This window comes from Zalophus californianus, chromosome 15 (assembly GCF_009762305.2).
Source record: "Zalophus californianus isolate mZalCal1 chromosome 15, mZalCal1.pri.v2, whole genome shotgun sequence".
NCBI classification, from domain to species: domain Eukaryota; kingdom Metazoa; phylum Chordata; class Mammalia; order Carnivora; family Otariidae; genus Zalophus; species Zalophus californianus.
The window spans coordinates 85,155,917-85,173,058 of NC_045609.1; positions in this window are offsets into that span (position 1 = coordinate 85,155,917).

Consider the following 17,142-nt stretch of genomic DNA (forward strand, 5'->3'; position numbering starts at 1 on the left):
GCTTATGGAAAAATGAACGCGGGGACACTGGGTTCTTTTCTGTGCATCCAGGCCAACGCTGCAGGTGCAGAGCTTGGGGCCCTCCCACCTCAGGGAAGACACTCTGCTGTTGCCTCAGGACACCCGAGCAGCCTGCCTCTCTCCCCGGTGGCGGAGGGGGGGCCCTCCAGCAGCTCCGCTCCATCCTCCACAGAGGAACACTCACCTTCCCCGACTGATTCTCCGCGCCAGGCACAGTGTCAGCTCCCGTGTCCTCCGAGTGGTCCCGAGAGGCAGGTACCGGTGCTCAGAGGGGGTCCTCTGGAAGGAGCCGTTCCTTCCAGCAGCGCCGGCCAGACTGCGCCGTGCGGCCTGTTCATTCCCCAACACCCGTGAGGGAAGCGGGGCAGAAGCAGGATTGCAGGGTGCTAGGAAAAGCCGGGATCAGCTCAACAAGGGGCCCCAGAGCAAATATGGCCCCGCCAGAGCTGCCCCATGTCAGCAGGAACCAGCCAGACCCTTGTACCTGCCTCGCTCGCCCGCTCCCTTGCTCGCTCACCAGATGCTGCTAGCTGGGAAGGGGCGCGGCCTGCACTCTGCGAGAGCCCATGGTGGGCAACTGCATCCCCACATGACTAGGCAGCAGATCCTTCCTCGAAGGGAGCTCTGGGAGATGCAGACCCACAGACAGCACACCAGAATTACCCTCGTCCTGCAGGTGAGAAGACAGTAGCCAATGTTCCCCAGGGCCGCACAGCCACTTGGGGAGACACTTCAGCCCCAGGCTGGCAGGCTCAGAGCTGGGGGTCCCCTCCTCTATACTCTGCTACCCCATGGCTGTGATGCATTTAAATGAAATAGTGCCTTTATTGACAATAGCTAACTTACAGAAATAACCTAAGAGTCTGTCAACAGACGACTGGATAAAAAGATTATATACATATAACATATAATATGTGTGTGTGTGTGTGTGTGTGTGTGTGTTATTCAGCCATGAGAAAGGACATTCTGCCATTTGTGTGGACCTCAAAAGCATAAGTAAAATAAGCCAGGCAGAGAAACACAAATACTATATAATCTCCCTCATATGCGGAACCTAAAAATGTCTATCCATAGAAACAGAGACTAGAATGGTAGTTAACAGGGACTGGGGGTTGGAGGAAATGGGGAGATGTTGGCAAAAGAGTACAAACTTCCAGTTACAAAAAAATTAAAAATAAAACCATGGGATAATGTCTGTTAAATGTTTAACCCCACACCTTGTCAATATGCTCAATCAGCGCTACCTATATGTATATGATTATCATGATCTCAGTATCGTAAATGACTACCTGCATTCTGGACTGGGCTGCAGGAGGGGCCACAAACTGCTGCATGCAGAACACTGCACAGGAGGTAAGAAATGACTCTAACCCAGGACCGCTGGCAACTGAAGGTAAGAATTCATGTCTCCTCCCCCTCCTCTCCTCCCCTCCTCTCCAACGAAAAGGTTGGACTTGGTGACCCCACGGACACTTCCAACTCTAACGTCCAGGGTGCTCTGGCCTTGTCACTGTCCTCAAAGACACACTTTGCTTTGGCCCTGGGGCCCGGCAGGGCTGCATGATGAGCTGGAAGTGTTACCCCAAGGGGACTCAGATCCCCGGGTGAGGGTTGTGGAGCCCGGAACAAGGGCTCACAGGCCTCTGTGCACGCACCCTACTTGGATATAGAGTGAAGGGACCATCATGATGTAGAGGGCAGAGCTGGGGGGCAGGAGGGCAATTTATTGAGACACTTCAGGACTTGAAACTCATCCTAGCCATGCCTAGCAAGGTCTGCACCAGCAACCGAAATGTTACAACGTCCTGTGGCTGTCAGCGCCCCTGCCGAGACAGAAAGGACACAGAAGGTAGGAAAAGGGGCGCCTGGGTGGCTCAGATGGTTAAGCGTCTGCCTTCGGCTCAGGTCACGATCCCAGGGTCCTGAGATCGAGTCCCGCATCGGGCTCCCTGCTCCTTAGGAGCCTGCTTCTCCCTCTGCTTCTCTCTCTCTCTCTCTCTCTCTCTCCCCCTCTGTCTCTCATGAATAAATATATAAAATCTTAAAAAAAAAAAAGAAGGTAGGAAAAGCCTCTTCACCTACAGTGAGCCTAGATTTGCCTCACCCAGCATTGGAAGAAACTGCCGATGGGATCCCCGAGCTACTATGGGTGCACTTTGAGAAATAATGGAGAGTAAGAAATGTGCCTGAAACAGGGGGAAATGTCTCCTTTCCTAAAGAAGAAAGAACCAATCCCGAAAACTATGGGCTGGTAAAGGGAATATTGCTTCCAGGGTAAATTCCTAGCCAGCTGATGAAGCACAATCCGAGAGCACACAGTACAGGGGAAAGCTGTGATTTCCTGGAGCCATCATGGGATCTCCAAGTAAGTGCACCAACAACCCAACATCAGCACCTGTTCTCCTTGCTTTCTGTTCTGAACGAGAAGGCAGTGTCATAACCCTAAATGATCTTGATTTAGAGAAAACAAAAAACACTTGTCTCTGGAGGGTGCCCGGAGGTTTGGGTGGGCTCCAAATGTAAGCTCCGCTACAGTTCTCCAGGGTCCGAGCCGAGCCGAGCCTCATTCAGGACCAGGGCAAGGCGAAGGAGAATTAGCATGTGCTGAGCCTCTACAAGGCACCAGGTGAGGTGAGGCTCCAAGATTCTTACCCTCTGCCCCCCTTCCCGCAGGTGCCATTTTACTAGACGAGTATCATCTTTGTTTTACAGATTTGAACATCAAGACTCAGAAAGGCTAAGATCTTGACCTTGCAACCAAAGGTGGTAGAACTGAAGGTATAATGATGACCATACACCAGAGATGAGAATCCAAGTTGGGTTAGCAAACAAGCGAAACAGAGGATCAAAGTGAAACTTTGGCTCAAAGTGGGTATGGTTGTGTTCCCTGTGGCAGGCCAATGGGAGACCGGGAGGGTTTTACTCCGCTTACATGGTCAAGGACGGAGAAAACATGAGGCAATTATTATCTCCATTTTACAAGTAAGGAAACAAAGTCAGAGAAGGTAAGTAAGGAGTTTACCCAAATTCAAACAGATAGAATTCTGAGTGCAAAGCCACCATCTTCTGTGCCCTCATTAGCACAGTTGGAATTATTGTCCATGCTCCTCTTACCTCGGCGTTGTGTTAAGGATCCAAATGAGACCCTATTGCTGTGTATCTGTGTGAACAAGATGGAGAAATGTGAGCCGATGCACAACAGAGGAGAGCGGGTCCATAACTGGTTAAGCACTGCTGATCAATGAGTTAATATCCTCCTAGCAGAGAGCCTTGGTACAGTGCCGGCTGCACAGCTTTGCACTTGACCTGACCTAGAGCATTATTGCCCAGACGCTTGAGATATCAAATTTGTAGGCCACACAGCACGGGGAGGCCAGTTTTGCAGTCGTGCTCGATAACAGCACAGGGCTCAGAAGGAGCAAGCCAGGTTGAATGACATGAGACCAAATAAAATGCAACAGGGATGCACGGAAGGCTCTGTATTTAGGTTTTAAAAAATCAATTATACAAGCACAAGATGGGAGGGATGTGGGTTTACAAATGTTTGCATGAAAAAGCAGGAAGGATTAATGACCACAGTGCAACATGGTGGCAAAGAAGCAAACGGATTGTCTGGCTACATCCAGCTTCCAGATGGAGGGATGTCGATGCTGGAGCAGGATGTTCTCTAACGTGCATTTTCAGGGAAAAGTCACCCCCGGGGATAGGACTCCAAGGCAGGTAACCAAGCCGATTGAGAGCCTAGAACTCTAGACATTTGAAGAGCAGTTTGTGAAACAGGGGTGGTGAACGTAAAGCCAAGATGTAGGGAAGAAGTTCATGACCACGGTCTCTGTATGGAGGAGGAGACAGATTCCGCGCTGGCCAAACACACCATATGGGCCAGTGGGTTGAGCTTTCAGAGATGGTCGGACTTTTCTGACATGGAGCACTGTCCCACGAGGCTGAGAAGCCCTGGGCTTGGGGATGTGGCGTGGGAGCAGGTATATCATCTGCTCTGAGCAGTGCAGTGGGTGTTCCTGAGGAAGCCCCTGAACTGCAGCTTTAAACAAGATCCATGGAGCCCAGGGGTTCCACATGGGTTCCACGGCTCCTCTTTTTGGGGTGTGGCGGGGGGACCAGTAGCCCAAAGGTGGGGGGGTCCGGGTGTCAGGCCCCCCACCTAAAAAGGCAGCCCCCCCCATCCATTTTCCACACTGAGCTTTGTCTCAAGTATCATCTGAGCAAAGCTTCTCTGGCTAAAGCTGAAGTTTGGCAATCACCGGTCTGGATGCCAGAAAGCCCAGCCAGCTGCCAGACTTGAACTTCCTCCAGCTCACAGCCAGCACCGGGGCACACACAGGTGGTTTGGAGCACAGACCTTGCCACAGCGAAGGAGAAGCAGCAAGAGGAAGGTGAACCACAGCACTTTGGGAAGCCCGGTGTCAAGACCGTAGACGTACTGACCGTGGTGGCCACTTCCCAAGAGTTTGTGTGGTCAGGTGTAATTTGGGGAAATTACCTATGACTGGGAAGATTTGGAGGCCAGGGACACACGTTTGTCTTGTGAGTCTGTTGGCCTTGTTGATTTATCTGGGCCTCTCAGACTTCTTTGTTCAAGCTCACGGAAAGTGTGCGCTTTCCTCCAGAAATAGCCCCGTGGTGAGGTGGGGAGGAAGAGGGTCTCTCAGTGAGTTGACCCTGTGGTTTGTGTTTCGTTGTGGTGTTTGACCTCCAGCTGATACCCACAACGCAGGTGAAATCACACCAGGACCCCAACTCAGTGCTGCCCGGAGAGTGGGAACAATGGGGTCCCAGAAGGAGCTCTGGGCTTGGCTGAGACTCCTCCACGGCAGGGAGCCGACATGGCGTGACCAGCACAGGGCCACCTCTGGGCGCTCACACATTAGTCTGGCCACATCCTTCCTTAAGTGCATTTGGGCAGTGACCGATCTATCACTCAAGGGTTCGCTGGACTCTAGGAATCCCCAGTATGGCTGGAGTCACGGTCCTGCTGACGGAGCAACAGTCACCCCACGGGTAAATGCCAGTTTGGTGCTCATGGCGTGGAAGGGCTTGGGGGCTGTTTGAGCTGGAGTGGAGGGCCTCTAAGAGGAAGCAGTGCCCGCATTTAAGATGTACTCAAGGCGCTGAGAGGAGGCAGATGGTCTTCCTAAGAGCAGACTCCCGGTGAAGACTGGGGATCCTGAGGGCAGGGGTCTGGTGATAACAGAAGGTGCGCCCAGGTGCCCTGAGCAATAGGGGAGGCTTAGAGGGGCTTGGCCAGGGACAGTAGGGTTTTGGGAAGATGGACCTGAAAGTAACTTATAATGTGGAAAGGTTGCTATGGCAAAGAGGAGGATCCCAGAAGCTCAACTGAGTCCTCCTGGCTTATGGTGACTGCACCAGAGTCTGCCAGGTAATACACGACACCTGGTGGCTGAAGTCTGGCCACGGGAGAGACAATCTCCACGTGGGGACTGCTATGGGTTGAATTGTGTCCCCCCCCAAAAGCTGTTGAAACCCTAATCCCCAGTACCTGTGAATGTGACCTTAGTTGGAAATAGGGTCTTTGCAGATGTCATCAAGATAAGGTAAGGTCACTAGGGTGGGCCTTAATCAAGTAAGACCGCCCCTTATACACAGAGGGAATTTGGACACAGACACGTGAGCAGGAAGAATGCTGTGTGAAGCTGAAGACAGAGATCAGGGTAATGTTTATAAAAGCCAATGAACACAAAGATTGCCGGAAGCCACCAGAATTGAGAGGAGGGGCACAGAACAGCTTCTCCCTCACAGCCTCAGAAGGGCCCAACCCTGTAGACACCTTGCTCTCGGACATCTAACCCCCGCACTGTGAGTAAGTTCCTGTTGGTCAAGCCACCCGGTGTGCGGTACTTTGTTTGGGCAGCCCCAGCAAACCAATGCAACCACTCACTGTCTCCTCTCCAGTCAAGGGAGGGTGTCCACGCACCTGTCACAGGGACTGAACTTAGTACATGACACATCGATTCAGCATGGGCTCTTAGGACCCTGGCCAGAAGACCCACTTGAAAGAAGTCAGCCCCTACTGAATCTGGTGCTCATCCCGTCAGGGATTATCCATGCCTCTTTCCTAAGGCTAAAAAAAAAAGGTGGGGTTTGGGGCACGAAGGCTCTTTCTTGATTTACCAATGGGTAAACCAAGGTTCAGAGATGCCCCATGCTGTTGCCCCAGATAAGCTCACTTAGCCAGGTGGGGTCAGCTCCAGCCACAGGTCCGGGAAGGATGAATGACTGGATTGTGCACATTTCAGAACTCCCGCCCCAGCACTGTGTAGTTACGAATTCTGCGGCTTGCTTCGTAGCAGCCACATAAAAGTGCTTTTTAAAAACCGTTAAATTTTACCTGCTTTATTTAAATAGGTAACATTTTCACAAAGGTTTTTATCATGGTCATATAATTACGTCTCACATATCTCAAAGGCTCCCAGTCAGGGGGCAAGAGACTATGTCCCACCTCCGTTGTTTCCTGCCCACCCCGTGGGGTCTTCCCAGCTCTGTTCCAGTGCTTGGGCACATAATGGCTCTGAAAGCTGAAGCTAACACAAGGAAAATTCAGGAACATGACCAGCCCAGGTATAGCTGCTGCTGTGTGATTGATGCCTCCCACTCTGCCGGCCAGGTGAGCAAAGTCATGTTCTTGGTTGCATTTATTCAAAAAGAGTGGGGGTCAGTTTGGAAGCTATGCGTCCATCCCAGCAAGGCTGGGATGCTTTTTCCAGAGCTAGAACATAAATCACACTGCACTGGCTTGAAACCATGGACCTCCCAATAACCAGCACTTGTCATTAGAGTATCTGAAATGGAGGTCCAGCCCCACACAGCAGCCGCACCCTGCACAGCTCATCTCAGAACGGTGGGGACCCCTTTAAATGAAAGCACAACATCGGCACCATGAAACAAGGTTACTTGCTCTCGGCACCCATTTCTCAGACTTTACCATGACAAAGCACACACGAATAAAACCAAAATATCTGCTTTTTGAATGAATGAGAGAATGCACGCGAACGGATGGAATAACCTACTTGAAGAGCTCACAGTCACTAAACAATCAGACATGGCTTTCCCCCAAAAACACACCTTGCACTGGACACCCAGAAAAATGCTCACCCACAAAATTGAGTCCCAAATCCTTCCCCACATTTCTTGAACCATACATCCACACAACAGTCTTTTTTAAAGCACCTACTGTGTGAGAGACACAGTGTTACGCACTGGGGTAGGGGATGACATGCCATTAGCCCTGCTCCGGAAGAAACCAAGATAAGCATATAATGCCAAGCCAAGGACAAGTGCCTGTGGATACAAACTGCGGCGCACGCGCACACGCAGAGGTTGGAAGAGTAACAAGGTGGCTTTAGGAAACATTTCTAGGAACAAGTAACATTTGCATTGGACCTTGGAACAGGAGTAGAGCTACCAGTGTGAGGGAAGAGGAGCATTTGAGGACGAGAGGCCAGTACTTGTGAAGCTGTGGAGGCAGGTGTGAGGAACCCGGGCAAGGGCCGCTAAACGCCCAGGGACCTGGCAGGGCTGGGGTAGACAGGGGCCACTGGAGGCAGGAAGGGAAGAGAGATTATGTGTGGGTTATGGATGTCCCTGCCTGCTGTATTCAGGACATTGAACAGAATCCCATTGACCCTGGGGAGTCACTGAAGGTTTTGCAATAAGAGAATGGCACCTCTAAAGACCAAAGGCGCACACCTTTGAGACAGTCAACTACAGAAATGAAGGCAGTCTCGCTCACAGAGCTTGCCGTCAGTTCTGGAACCATGTGTGACAGGCATCAATTTAAAACTCCAAAGTACCTTAGCATCACCGAGCCCAGATCCCGGCCACACGGCCATGGCACCCCTTCGTTCAGAGACCCCCTCCAGGTTGGCATTTGTAACCCTAACTCTTCCACTTGTCCAGTGGTCCTTGTCCTGTACCCAGGCCTTTCACATGGGGGACGGGTTTTAAATAAAATAAAAATTTCTCTTGCTTCATACAGATTGGACTTGATTAAATATTCCACTGATAAAGGGTAAGCAAATGTCAGCTTCAATATCATAAAAAGAGAAATGAGAGTTCATACAAGCACCAAAGCAAACAATCCATTTTCCTACTTTATTAGAAACATTTATTGCCATAATGACTACATTATATTAAGCAAGCAGGTGGAAAGGTGTTTTGTGCATGATACCTTCAGATATCTTTATTTTCTAGCTCTTATCTGTCTCCGACATGGACAGATGTTTTATTCCCTCTAATAGAGCTAGGGGATGAAAAGCCGTGATTTCAGCTACTACGTCAGCACTTGAAGGTCATGGCCTATCCCTGAGCTTCCCCGACAGTGGGAATCCATGACTGCCTTTTTCTATTCAGCCCATGTGAAGCATTCTGGATGCAAACGGCAGAACTCACTATCCAGTGTTCTGCCAAAATCCACAGCTCACATTCCCAGTGTGCCTTTCAATTTTTCCAAACCCTCTATAATTTGATAGCCACATCATTCCAACCCAGAGTCTACAGCCAAAAGATAAAGAAAGAGCTACTGTATACCTCTAATATCTACACCACTTCAAAAAATATTGGCAGATTATCTTGAAAAGGAGAGTCTAAAGGCTCTTCTGTTATCTGTTACTAGTTATCTATTTCCGTGTAACAGGATTACCACAAACTTAGTGGCTTAACATAATGTCCATTTACTCTCTCATAGTTTCCGTGAGCAGAGCTTAGCTGGCTGGGTGCTCTAGGGGGCTGCAGTCAAGGTATTGGCCAGGTCTGGGGTCTCATTTGGAGGCTCAGCTGGGAAACGGTCTACTTTTGACATCCCATGGTTGCAGGAAGCATTCATTTTCTCATGGCTAAAGAACCAAGGACCCTGGTTCCTTACTGGCTGTTGACCAGAAACTGCTCTCAGCTCCTTGCCATGTGGCCCTCTCCAGATGGTCCTCACAATATGGCAACTTGCTTCTTCAAAGCCGGCAAGGAAGAGTCTCTCAACAAGGCAGATGTTACAGTCATGTGTCATGAATCCACACGCACGTGATCACATTTACTATATTCTTCTGGGCAGAAGCCCGTACAGGTCCCACCTACACTCCGGGGGAGGGGATCCACTGAGGGGGTGGAGACCAGGAGGCAGGGGCCACCTTAGAGTCTGTTGCCCACACCTTCCTCGAATCTGTTCATGCTCAGAATAGCCGGAGTGGGTGGGACCAACTTTAACCACAATTTCTTAGGACAGAATTGAATTCCTTCCAAATTTAACAAAATGGAAAAAAAAGAATCCGTGTAGTTTAATAAGCTATTTTTTCCTTTAATGTCATAAATTCAGATCCTCATTCCAGCATAACTTTCCTGTGCATATCAAAATCCCCAGTCTGCATAATTCAGAAATTTTTAATTTCGGCTTTTCTTTGGCAAACAAAAGTGAATGTATCAGACATTCTGATTAGGAGACAAAGTAGAATACTTGGACTCAGCCAAACAATAAATATGTATTGAGCAGTTGCCAAAACCTCTGCAAACACACCCTGGAAATTAGGAGAGAGGGATCAAATAAGGCATTTGCCTCAAGAGTCCGAAAAATTCACTGGAGCAGGAAAGGTTTTCCAAATTTCCAAGTATACGAAAAGGATTGACCATTCTACTTCTCTCTCAGTTTATAAGTAAATAATCAGAGACGGTAATCCTCACACACACACGCACAGTAAATAAAATGATGTTAGATTAGAGTAGAAGTGAGCTCACGAAGGGGCCACAGTCTCCTGTTTTAGGCAGAGAGGTGTACAGTTACACAGAAGAGCCTTCTACTCAAAACAGCTACATCCTCCATCAAACATAACTGCAAATGGATCGCAAGGCTCACAGAAAGTAAAGAAAGTAGGAAATGCCCCCAAATGTGAGCTGAAATCAAAGCAGTGAGAGTCAGAGGTGGGAAACAGATAGGAAATGTGCACACGGGGTTCAGTGCAGGGGCTCAGCATGCTAACTTCAGCACTGCGCCTTCGGGAGCAAACTTTGGACCACAGGCCAGAAGAAGGGCAGAAACTAGCATGCTCAGATGCAGGCTGAGACTCCAGAATCAGACTAAAACTGTCCATGTCAATGGTGACTCCTGGCTCCCAGTACAAGCAAAACCAAATGAACATCTTCTAAGGAGAAAACTATCCTCAAATAGGCCGCCAGGGTTTTCAGTGAACAACATCTAGCGGATATGAGTTTACTGTCAAAGCTGTTCCATACACACAAGGAAACGAGACATCATGTGAGAGGGGGCACCTAAGAGGAGCACAAGACCTGAACAAAGAGAAGTTCTTCAAGCAAATGGGAGACACAAGCAAATCGCCCACAAAGGGGCAGCTATCGGGCTGACAGCAGACTTCTCAGAAGCCACACCAAAAGCCACCAGGCCATGGATTAGTATCTCTAAAGTGCTAAGTGAGCCAGAAGTAGGTACTCACAAAAACTCCCTTTTGAAAGTGAGACTAGAATAAACAGATTTTCAGTTTAAAAAAACAGAGTAGGAAAGAAAAATATTCTAGAAGGAACTGCGAGATGCAACAAAGAATGAAAAGCAAACAGATTGGGTGAGCCGGGTGATGGGTATTAAGGAGGGCACGTTCTGCGTGGAGCACTGGGTGTTATGCGCAAACAATGAACCATGGATCACGACATCAAAAACTGATGATGTAAGGTATGGTGATTAACATAACATAATAAAAAAATTTAAAAAAAAAGAAAAGCAAACAGAAAGAAAATCTACACAACTATTATGTGAAGTAATAATCATTGCGATGTCTAATATGTGGGGATAAATAAGGACAGAATTAAAACACTTTAAATTGATGATACATAAGTCAAAAGGGGTCATTAAAGTTTGTTCTCAGATACTTGCATTGTTCCGGAAGAGAGTTGAAATATTATCTTTATATTTTCTTAAGCTTAATATGCAAAATAAATTTTTAAGTGTAGCAATTAATAAGAAAAAATTAAAGTGTAAAACTTCAGTGCCAGTGGAAATGGGGAAATAGGGTAAGAAAACAAAATTAAAAGTACAACAAAAAGAAACTAAATCAGTTTTTGAGTGGCAAAAAAGAAAAAAGTAGGAATTAAAATGAGATAAATAGAAAGTAAATGTACAGTGGTGCAAATGACTCAAGCATATCAGTGATAATAATAAATGTTCTTTGGCTAAATTCCCAATTAAAATGCAGAGATTTAAAACAATCTAGGTATTGATACTCTGACAAGAGGTATTTGCAAAGCATAAGAATATGGACAAGAACATGGACAGGTTCTGAAGCAAGTGATGAAAAGTATAAGTAGGAAATACACTTAACTATAAATAATATTAGGGTGAGAAAAGAGAGATATGCTGTCTACTGACAAATGTTTAATTTACCAGGAAGATAAAATATTCTAAGATTCTATGAACAATAAAAAGGAACCCCACAAAATTCAACGAAACTTATTGACAGGTCTATCGGTAGAAATGTTCAAAACCATCCTCATGGGGAGAGATTCTAACACACTTCTAGGTTAAATAGCCAAAGCATTCGTAATGATGAAGACTGAACATCCCAATTAATACATTTGATTATTGTCATAAATAAAACACTGCACCTGGAAATTAGATCTTCTCAAACACAAGTAAAACTTTTACAAAACTAGCCCATGTCCTGAGCCATAAATCAAATTCCAACAAACCTTAAAAATTGGCTTCATACAAGTCATACCCATGCTTATCACAAGCATTGAAATATAAGCCAATAACCAAAAAAGACTAAAAACCTTATGTTTAAAAAAGTTAAAAATACTTATAAATGACTCATCGATCTAAGAAAAAAATCATAATAGGAATGCTTAAATTGGGTTGCCTGGGTGGCTCTTTCGTTAAGCGTCTGCCTTCGGCTCAGGTCATGATCCCAGGGTCCTGGGATCGAGCCCCGCATCGGGCTCCCTGCTCCGCGGGAGGCCTGCTTCTCCCTCTCCCACTCCCCCTGCTTGTGTTCCCTCTCTCGCTGTGTCTCTCTCTCTGTCAAATAAAGAAATAAAATCTTAAAAAAATAGAAATGCTTAAATTATGATGAAATGATCATGTAAATGTTACATGTGAAAGCATGTGTGATGCACAAAAAGAATTAAATTAAGTATGGGAAAATACACGACCTACATTCTCACGTGAGAAAAGAGGAAAAGATGGCCATGTGTAGAGGAATGTGGAGAAGAAAAGAGAGAAAAAGATAAAAGACAGAAGATGGTCAAAGCCAGTTCTTTGCAAAGTAAACAAAATAAGGTAAATCTCTGGCACTATTTTTCAAGAAAAAAACGTGCAAATAATATTAGAAATAAAATGGAACCAAACTGCAGATCCAAAAAATGTTTAGAAGGTATTTTTTAAATGCCCTTGGAGTGCCTGTGTGGCATAGTTGGTTAAGCATCTGACTCTTTTTTTTTTTTTTAAGATTTTATTTATTTATTAGAGAGAGAGACAGAGAAGGAGCACAGAAGGAGAGAGAGAGGGAGAAGGAGACTCCCCGCGGAGCAGGGAGCCCAATGCGGGGCTCAATCCCAGGGCCCCAGGGTCATGACCTGAGCTGAAGGCAGAAGCTTAACCGACTGAGCCACCCAGTTGCTCCAAGAATCTGACCCTTGGTTTTCGCTCAGGTCATGATCTCAGGGTCCTGGGATCTCAGCAAGGAGTTTGCTTCCCCTCTCCCTCCACCCCTCACCCACCCTCAAAAAAAAAAAAAAAAGATTTAAAATGCCCTGAATAACTTTATGTCACTAAACCTAAAAGTTTAAGTAAAGTGAAAATATTTCTAGAAAAAAATTCCTAACCAAAGCTGATTCAAGAATAGACAATGTTCTTTGACTTCTAAAGATTAAATGTCTGCTTTAAAATTTTCCAGAGGAAAAAAAAAACACTAGACCCAAGTGGTTTTCTAGTCAATTTTACCAAACTGCCAAAGAAGAGATCATTCTGACCTTATAGAAACTATTCCATGGAATACAGTCAGTTAATGCTCTTTGACTCATTCCACAAGACCAGTAAGAGCCTCATCATCAAAAGTTGCCTGGACCAGGACAACACACACACACAAAAAATAATTAAACCAATCTCAGTCATGAACATAACAAACTCAAAGAAAACATTAGCCCATCAAATCCATTAAAAGAGATATTTTATCACGCCTAAGTTAGGTGAGTCCAAAACAATAGGTATAATAAACTTTTTAAAACCTATTAATAACATTCATCACATAAGTAAATTATAAGACAAAAATCATATGATTATACCAATTGAGGCATACAAATCTGACAAAAATTCAACAGACTCACTATTTACAAACATGTGGTTGAAGATCATGCAAAGCCAAAGCAAATACCATTCTTTCATAATTTTTATCATGAATATTTCAAAACACAAAAAGAGAAATATGTATGATAAACTCCCATATGCCTATTCGCAAATAGGTTGCAGGCGTAAACATAAAAGATCTAACAATGAAGCATCTAGAAAATAACACAAGAGAATTTCTCATTGAATTTGGTTTAGAGAGAGACTTTTTAAATGGGATATAGAAAGAAAGCTCTCCACCTAAACAAAAAGATTGATAAATTGGAATTAATTACAATGACAGATTTTTATGCATCAAAACAGCCTTAAGAGAATAGAAAAGCAAGCCAGGGAGGCCTGCAACACTTTGAACTGACAAAGGTTTTATATCTAGAGTATATAAATAATTCCTATGAATCAGTAAGAAAAAGAGAAAAGTGAGCAAAAAACTTAAAGGGGCATTGTATAAAAGAATATATCGGGGCGCCTGGGTGGCTCAGTCATTAAGCGTCTGCCTTTGGCTCAGGTCATGATCCCAGCGTCCTGGGATCAAGCCCTGCATCGGGCTCCCTGCTCTGCGGGAAGCCTGCTTCTCCCTCACCCTCTGCTTGCCTCTCTGCCTAATCTCCCTCTCTCTCTCTCTCTTTGTCAAATAAATAAATAAATAAAATCTTTAAAAAAAAAAAAAAGAATATATCGAAGTAGCTAATAAGTATAGGAAAAGGTTCTCATTCTCATCAGAGATAATGGAAATGCAAATAAAAACCCCATAAATGGGCTACACACCACCAGAATGCCTAAAACTTAAAAGACCAACAGCACCAAACATTGGCAAGAATATGGAGCAACCGGAACTCTGACACATCGGGGACAGGAGAGTAAACTGATTCAGTCACTCCAAAAAATTACCTGGCATTGCCTACCAATTAAATATATGCACACACTATGGCCAAACCATTTCATTCTGGTATATTCCCAAGAGAAATGCTTGTGCATGTGCACCAAAAAACACATGCACAAATGTTCGTAGCAGCATCATTTGTGAAAACCAAAGAGTATGCATAAATAAGCCGAGGCATAATCATACTGTGGACTTTACAACTTTGAAAAATAAATTATAGTTGGGTTCATACAAATAACACTCTATGACTTTGAAAAATGAGCAAATAATAACTAGGCAAAAGACATGAAGAGACATTTTGCAGAAATACGAATGACACAAAAATATATGAAAAGTGGCTTTGTCTCATTAGCACTCCACATAGTTAAGACTACAAGGAGATACACTTTACCACTACATTGGCAAAGCTTTGGAAGCCTCGTAACACTAGTCTGGGGAAAGATGTGGGTGAATGAAAGATGTTAAATATTGCTAGTAGAAGTGTAAATTGGCACAACCACTTTGCAAAAATTTGTCAGTATCTGGACAATTTAAACATTTTTATGTCCTACCGTCCAGGAGTTGTAGTGTTAGGTACACATCCCAGTGAAATCTTTGCACATTTTTACGAGAATGCTCACAACAGTTTGGTGGGTTTTTTTTTTTTTTTATCATAAAAAAAGGAAGGAAAAAAACTGAAACAACCCAAAAGCTCATTGACAGGATATGAATAGATAAATGTGGATAGAAGCACTCAAAGGAATATTATACACAACACTGAAAATGAATGATCTATTCTACAGCTACATCAAACAACATGGATAAAAATCATAATTTGAGTGGAAAAATGCTGGTCACTGAAGATCACAGGCGCCTCAGAGGTGGGAGTGTGCATAATCTCCCTAGCAACGCAGCGCTCCTCGGCTAAGAGCAGGTCTCTGGAGAAGGGGCAGCTGTGAGCTGTTAGCAGCCAGCCCCACAGCAGCTGGGGAGTGAGCTCACAGCCCCAGAAAGGGGCCCTGGGTGAGTACTAAGGCATCCACCACACCACCCATACATAATTGTGGGGGTGTTAGAGTGTCAAACAGAGTTCTCTCCCACTTACTTTTCCCTTGTGTTCTGTAACAAAACATGTACTACTCAATGTATGCCTGTGTCAAGACCCATACCTTAAGTAACTTTGAACCAGCCAAGTTGGGTTTTTCTTTACTTTTTTAAATTATTTTTAATCGTGGCAATACACACATCACATAAAATTTACCATTTTAAAAAATTTTTAAGTGTTCAGTTCAGTGGTGATGTGGACATTCACACTGTCGGCAATCACCACCATCCATCTCCAGAACTCTCTTTTTCTTGCAAAACGGAAACTGTCCCCATTAAACAACAACTCCCCATCACCCTCCTCCATCTAGCCTCTGAAAACCACCATTCTGCTTTCTGTCTCTGAATTTGACTTCTGTGGAGACCTCATATAAATGGAATCCTACCCTATTTGTCTTTTGTAACTGCCTTATTTCACTTTACAAAATGTCCTCAATCATCAATGTTGTAGCATGTATCAGAATTTCTTTCCTTTTTAAGGCAAAATAATATTCCATTATTTGTATATACCAAATTTTCCTTATCTACTCGTCTGCCAATGGACACTAGATTTCTTCTGCCATTTGGTTATTGTAAATATGCTGCTATGACCTCTCTATACAAGTATCTGTTCAAGACCCTGTTTTCAATTCTTTAGGTACATAACCAGAGTGGAATTGCTGGATCCTATGGCAATTCTATATTTAATGTTTTAAGGAGATACCATACTATTTTCCATAAAGGTGGCACCATTTTTGGATTTTCTTTTAATATGGAGTTGAAACTTTTCTCAAAGCTCCACCACCACCACCTCTACCACCACCATGACCACCAACACCACCTCTTCCATCACCAATGCCAACACTTCCACCATCACCATCATCACCTTCACCACCACCAATGCCAATACCTCCACCAACGACACCACCACCACCTCTACCACCAATGCCAACACCTCCACCATCACCGTCATCACCTTCACCACCACCAACACCACCTCTTCCACCACCAATGCCAACGCCTCCACCATCACCATCATCACCTTCACCACTAACAAGACCACCACCTCCACCACCAATGCCAACACTTCCACCATCACCATCATCACCTTCACCACCACCAATGCCAATACCTCCACCAACGACACCACCACCACCTCTACCACCAATGCCAACACCTCCACCATCACCATCATCACCTTCACCACCACCAACACCACCACCTCCACCACCAATGCCAACACGTCCACCATCACCATCATCACCTTCACCACCACCAACACCACCACCTCCACCACCAATACCAACACCTCCACCACCACCACCACAGAAAAAAGGAACCCACAGTATTTCAAGTTCCCCTTTTCTTGATATCATCCTTATCTATTTAATCAGCTGTATGTAAAATGTTCATCATTTTTAGGAAGGCAGAACTTATTAGGTCTATTTTCTTTGGCTCCATCCTTAGTTATCTCCAGATGAGTCCTTTGAAGCGAACATTGAAGAAAGTGAACATTTCTATGAAAAAAATACAGTGCAACTGAACAGAAATCTCTCCCCGCTTGCCTATCCCCTCTGAAAGCATAGTCAGATGTGAAAATGTGAGAAACACTGTGAAGTATCTGAGATTAGAGTAAAAATGGTCCTATGGTTACTGAATTCAGTTATTCCTAGATGTATATATATAGTATCATTGTCTGCCACTCAAAAAAAGAAAGACCAATATGGACAACACAGATGAAATTATAGGAAAGAAGAGGACACACTATATTGAGGGAGGGGGAAACTTTACCAACTTACCACATTTG